Genomic DNA, 6,943 nt, shown 5'->3' on the forward strand with positions numbered 1-6,943 from the left:
TAAGCCTAAAAATTCACAATGGTTCTCTGCTTATAAATACCATTGGTCCTGCATCAGCTTACCCACAATGCTTGAAGTTACGCCGTGCTCCTCAGATCAATTGGATCCAACAGCCCGTGGACGTTTACTTGCGAGTAAAGTTGGATATGGCGCATTTACAACTTTACCAGGCTTCCGCGAAATTATTGGCCCTAAAATTGTAGCCGCTCTACGCCTTAAAGATTTGGCAGTGACACATGCTGCAATAGATATGATAAACGCACTCTTGCATTCAGTGAATCATTAACTGTTAATGATCATTGCAACAAGTTTTTTCAATTAGAAGGAAAGTTGTCTAAGCGGGGTCGCCCCTCGGCATTGTTTGGCAAGCGCTCCGCGCGAACTTCTGCCATGAAAAACGCTCAAAGAGGACACATCTGCCTTGCAGATGTAGTTCAGAGTCGGCACAAAAGAAGAGGAGCACGACGCAAATTGACAGAGAAGCTCGGCTTAGAATCTCTTCCGAGGTTATCGCGCCTTATATTATTTGTCTATAATTGCGCAATTCACAAAAGTGTATTAAAGCACAATTTAAGGTTTGGATCGTTTTCATGGTTTCCACTATAAAATTTGACCACATACGGCGAATAGGACACCTTGTGAATTGCCTAAATTATTTCTTAGCAAACGGCTCTTCATACCGAACTGTGATTACTCGAAAGTGCATTTCATTAACATTTCGCTATTAAATAAGAAAACTTTATAAAATGTTCGACTTCATACTCTGGCCCACGGTGTCACTGAACTCCCATTATTTTTAAACTCTAGGCAAGAGGTTTTCCTCAGCCTCTAAAAGGGCCTGCGATTTTTGTGGCGCTGTCGTTGTTGAATTTGTTTGTACAGATTTTTCAGGATCATGACCCCTAAGAATATTGATGCAACCGCCTCTTCCAGCAAAACCTAACGTTAAATTTAAAATCAAAATATATAGTGAAGCTATACACGATATAACAATTGCTAATGATGTGGCAAAACCTTTTAATATGTTATCAGCATATTCAACAATAACAGCAACAATTAGGCCATCACCAGCTTGTAAAAATATTAAATACCCCATAAATAAGTCATAACCGAAGAAACCATTTTTCAAAATTTGACGTCCATCATTAACGAAACATGTTAGTACACCGAATGGTATACTCAATAAACTTCATTGTACATTACGCATCCATACCGATATATCGGCACTTTTAAGAATTTTTTTTTTTTTATATACCGGCAAAACCGGATCGTACACAAGCACCAAGTGCAGCCCATAAACCAAGTAAACGATTTTGTTCACGACCGCTTGTTTGTTCTTTACCACCAACCTTAGTCTTGTCGACCGTTTGTGCTAGTTGTACCATAACTACGCCTGCAATTAGTAGTACTAGCGCACCCCATTGTGTCTGGATGAGACGCCGGCGCAGTATGATTACGGCAAACATAGCTGTGGTGAGTACTTTTAGTTGATAAACGACTTGATAGGCAGCTGCATCCAGATGCAGAAGCAGACACGTAAATTGACTCTATTGCAACTTTTGTGCATTTACTATAGATAAAACGTCTCTTTTTTTATAAAAAACTTAACGCAACTCTTTTCGAAAAATTCACAAACAAATTACTTCATGAAAGTCGAGTATAAACTACTTTATTTACTTTTCCATTGCCATTAATTTGGTACTGCTTGGCAAAATTCAGCATTTAAAAATAATTAGCCAACATAGAATTACAAATATCTCTGCATGTTTTAACCTTGTTCTTGTGCCAGTTCACGCGCCTCAGCGCGCTCCAATTCAGCAATACGTTCCAAACCCTTGGAGCCGAGAATACCACCTCCCCAGTGTTTACGGATCTCATCATGCGCAATTACAACCAGCTGTGCCTTCTTTTGCTCCACCAGCAGTCACGGTATTTGTACCAGACCGCACGAAAGTGAGTTTTTTCTTGGGTTGTACATCCTTGCCCTTGGTTTTAGCTTCCTCAATCCTCTTCAAGCGTTGCTTTTTAGCAAGCGCCGATTCTGGGCAGTATTTCTCCAAAAGTTTGAATGTTTTTACTGCTGTTGTTTTATCTAAATTGATGATTTGGTGGAGGTACCTTCAAACACTTTTGCAAAACAGCCTTTTGGCGCTGAACCCGAATACGTTAGGGCCATTTTACAAAACGAGATAAGTCACGTTAAGGTTGGACATAATGGCCTATGCCGAAATTCTTGGGACGCTTTTCGAAGAGCTGGTTAACCACCTTCTTTACAACAGGTTTCTTGACGGCCAACGGTGTGGGTGCAACCTTCTTGGTAACTGGCTTCTTCTTTGGCCTGAGCTTCTTCGCAACCATTTCGGATTGTTTTCTGAACGCGATATAATTGAAAAACGCAGATTTATTAGCTGCTAAAAGTTAAGAGCTGCTTTTCTCTCTGCTTGTTAAAAAGGTATTGCACGTATTGTTGAAATTTGCCAATTCGCATATGGGCAGCTGTCAGACAAACAGCTGCTCAGTTGGTGCTGCCGGCTGGAATGACGACTGCCCTCTGCATAAGGCAACTGGGGTATTTTACAACTAGGGCGGTTTAGGCAAAGAGGGGACTTTTAGAAACATTATTGGGCTGCGCATGTTTACGCATGGACATACTCTTACGAATGATTATTGAACCTTAATTACCTTTGAAATGTACCCACCAGCAGCAGTTTTTTAGCCAATTGCCTGAGCAATAACGCTATCAGGAAATCGAAGCGGCTTGCAAACTCCAGAGGAGACATTTCAAATGGTTTTGTATTTTATAGGTTAGGAAGGAATATTTGCATACCCAAGAACTCCAAAAAAAAAGAAAAACTCTTTTTTTTGGTGCAACCGGTATTTTAACATCTTACTCACTTGCAATTCGGTGGCCAGTTGTGCTTTGCATTATAGCAGGGTGCCGGCGATGATTCGTTGGCCATGGCGTTGGTTTGTATGCTTTGTTGGTAAGAATTCAATGGGCCCAGCTTCTGGGGTCAAACTCACTCGGAAAGTGTCGAGATTTCTCCCGTCATATCAAATGTTTGAGGAGCCCTTTCCGCAGGCAGAGCAATCGTTTTTTTTGGTTGTCTTTCGGCGAGTTTTCAGCGGGCTGTTTTTTGGGCGCCTTGCTTACATAGATACCTGAAACGAAATAAAAAATAAAGAAGAAATTAGTAGAGCTGTAAAAGAGGAAGATATTATAAGAATTTATCAATATACTTACCAAACCACGTTGTACTCGTCCGGATGAAAATTCATTCAATAAGTGTGTATCCATATCTCATGAATGAATGACATTTCTGAATGAACAAAGAAAGGTTGCCACTCGTACAACATTTTCCTCCGGCCGTGAACACGTTGGAAGCGATCCACGGGAATCACAATTCGGATCCTTAAGCGCAACAAGTCCGATTATTTGGGACGCGATCTAGGTAAGGTGTCCTACACCTCTTGTCAATAGCCATGGTTCGGGATACTCAAGACGAACCAGAATCAATAAGTGGCCGAATACCGTCATTCCACTTATATAAAAAAAAAAAAAAAAACAAAACGATATTTAAGAAGTATCGATGATACCGCGAAATAAAAATATAAATTTTTCCGTTATATCGCATAAAATTCTGCTGTCCAAACATGTTTTTTTCGGCGGGCAGGAAAGTTGTTGGTTTTTTAGCACCAACAACACAAATCACAGCGACTCAAAAGAACCCACGCTATACATTTTCTACCCGGTTCGGTACCAGAATGTGCGAATCGAAAATCGTATATGCTCATTTTTCTAAAGCACTAGTGTGCCCGTGGCCACCCTGCAAAAACGCTATCGTCATTCCACGTCATTTGACTAGTCATTTTACGGTCATGGGTAAGTTTTGCGACCAAATTTTTGTAGGGCAACTAAAACGCTACCGGGTGACACGACATAAACAAAATAAGGCACTAAAGACCCAGGCACATAACGTGCGGGGAAAGAGGCCATGTTCATAATGCACGCCACATATGAACATTTTTTTTTCTTTTTGCGGCGACAGATGTTTCCCCTTATGCGCGCGCTAATAAAATTTCCCAAATCCGCAACAATACAATTAAGGAAGGACCACTCGCCCCTGCACTTTGACAATGACCCGACCCATTGAAACCTATTTCACTCCTTTCAGGAAAATGGGTCGTTTTGCCGCTTTAAACGCAGCGCGTTATTCGTCGGAATGCCGAGTGTGTCTTGAGCGACACCCTATCCGCTTGTGCCCAACCTTTCGGGCGAAAAGGCCAGAAGAGCGTCTTTACGTAACCATTCGCGAAAGCTACTGCGGAAATTGTCTGGCGCCTGATCACCGCTCTAACGCGTGCCCAAGCCAAGGGCGATGCAAACGGTGCGGCGAGAAGCACCACACGATGCTGCACATCGCCTCGATCGACGAAGAGGAGCAGCTATTACGAGAAGCCCGCTCCAAGCCATGGAGCATCCAAGTGGAAGTGGAGCTAGATTCACCCCGAGAGCGGATAGACGACTCAATGTCGTTATATGCGTCGGACGCTGGAACGGAGACTGGACCTCTTCGTCCACCCCGAAACCGAGATGCCAGCCGAACCTGAGCGGAGACGCGGTCTCTTCGCCCGACCATAACGCCTACAGCCAAATCATTTCGACCACTTCTGCAGCACGAGAGGAAGCGGCTCCAACAAGGGACAGCGACAGCCCAGCGCCATACATATAACGGCCGAGCGGAGACCCGGTCTCTTCGCCGGCAACCCAGGAACCCCCAACGGAGACGACATTCGCGCGACCGCAGAGCGGAGACACGGCCTCTTCGCCTGCACCAACGACATCAGCTACAAGATCGCAGCCACGGAGGCAACACGCTGCAGCTCACCACCGTGTCCACCTTCCGGTCAGGGATCGTAGCCCAGCATCCAGCGGCCACCGCCACTATGATCCCAACGGTAGCGATCACACCCACCGCGGTCGTGAAGATAGAAGCTGGGGGGCGGCTACACCTCGTCCGGGCCTTAATTGACGGATGCTCCCCCACCACCGTGATAGCATATGAGCTCGCCCAGGAGCTCCAACTCCCTGCCAGCAACATTGGCGGGCAAGCAGGATGCCTACTACGCATACGAGGAAGACACGGCCAAAATAAACGAATTGCAACCCATGCGGCGGTCGTGTCCAATTTTCGGCGAATGGCCCCCACGACCAGCGTCGACAGCGCCATCGCATCCCCGTACGCACATCTCCGTCTGGCGGATCCACAGTTTTATTCATCCGCCCCGATCCGCCTCGTACTAGGGACAGACGTATATGCCGAAATAATGCTACCAGGGATTCTGCCCACCACGTTTGGCCCTTTGCTGGCTCAGAGTACCATCTTCGGTTGGGTACTCTCGGGCACAACCAAGGCCTAACATGAAAATGTTCGGTAACGACCGAAATCCATGAATTTTTACACTTTTTTATTTTTATTGAATTTCTGCTGTACACAGTCGCAAGAGGTGTGCATTGTGATTTCGCACAAGTGAAAAATCTTTCTATCCCTCCATTGCCATACCTACGTGTCAAATCATAGCTGACAGGGAGAACGGCTGTCGCGAAGGGTCAGAGAATGGAAGAAAGGTTTCTTTTTCTTGTGTTCGCCGTTATTAAATTGAAGTGCCATGAATTGCACAGTTGTTTCAAATCAGCTTTTCCGTTAAATTTATATACAGAAAATCAGACTACATATTAATACTCACTCGCTGTTCACTATTGTGAACGTTTTATCGAAAATTCGCCACTTGTATGAATTCACAATGGAGGTGTGCGTTTTAAAAGCTTGTATCATTACAATAAGTTATTTTTTATTGAATTTTCTTCATACAAAATTCACAAGCATAGAATTTCCAATGAATTTGTAATAAACGGCAAGAAATATGAACACGTATATCTTCTTACTTCTTTTCGCAATCCCTAGCCCTAGGCAAACCTGGCTCACGCCTTACACCATAACGGGAAAATTGGTGAATGACCGAGGCAGCAGCAACCAAGCTCCCACACTGCGCAAACAATTTTGCGTGCCGCCAAGCCGGCGGACTGGCCGGCATTATGTTAACTTAGATATAATTAATTATAAGTTTTTTATTTTTTTTCCTCTTCTTCACGGTCGGTGATCCTTGGCGGACTGTGATGTTGCGTACCTCAAGGGGGGCGGCATGTTTAGGCCCAATGCCTAACTTTTATCTGATTGACGGCGCCCCTCCCTAACGTTTTAATAATATTTCCAGCCACCCACACTCACGCCGCATTTGTGTGCATGCATGCACATGCATGCGTTTCATACGCATGCACGTGTGTGTGCGGGTTTTCAGCACCCATGCACGTATATGTGGGGGTTGTTGTGTGTGCGGCTTTTTTCCCCTCCTTAATACCAGAGGACTTTCATACGCATGCACGTGTGTGTGCGGGTTGTCAGCACCCATGCACGTATATGTGGGGGTTGTTGTGTGTGCGGCTTTTTTCCCCTCCTTAATACCAGAGGACTTTTTCGCGGCTTAGCGGTTGTCCTCAACGGGATAACCGGCCTCTTTTTCGATCGACCGCCAACCAGCACACATCGCAAGGATCACCATCGTCACTTAAAGCGCCAAGGTAATATTGTATCAACACTGTATATATTCCCATCACTCTAAATTAAAGTATTATTTTATAACGAGGAATTCCTCTTGTGTTTTTATTTATTTCTTTTGAGCGAACCATCCACTCCAAGATCGACCCGTGTGCGCCTACCCACTGCCGGTTCCAGACGCACCCAGGCCGAACATAGGCCATGTGAAAAACATTATTCCTCCAGATTCACATCACAAACAAGTGTTTGCCCTTGGGCTTTGTTGATGGACATCGCAAATGATAAACGCACAGGATATTGTAATCGTTTGAATTCAAATGGCATAT

At 44.5% G+C, this 6,943-nt stretch overlaps 2 pseudogenes; both read right to left on the reverse strand.

The window, feature by feature from the left end:
- Window positions 1-796: 796 nt before the first annotated feature.
- On the reverse strand, window positions 797-1,722 carry LOC137235087 (UDP-N-acetylglucosamine transporter-like; annotated as a pseudogene).
- A 46-nt stretch (window positions 1,723-1,768) lies between these two features.
- On the reverse strand, window positions 1,769-2,358 carry LOC137235088 (large ribosomal subunit protein eL8-like; annotated as a pseudogene).
- Window positions 2,359-6,943: the final 4,585 nt, after the last annotated feature.

The sequence above is a fragment of the Eurosta solidaginis genome, chromosome X (genome assembly GCF_040869045.1).
Source record: "Eurosta solidaginis isolate ZX-2024a chromosome X, ASM4086904v1, whole genome shotgun sequence".
Taxonomy (NCBI): domain Eukaryota; kingdom Metazoa; phylum Arthropoda; class Insecta; order Diptera; family Tephritidae; genus Eurosta; species Eurosta solidaginis.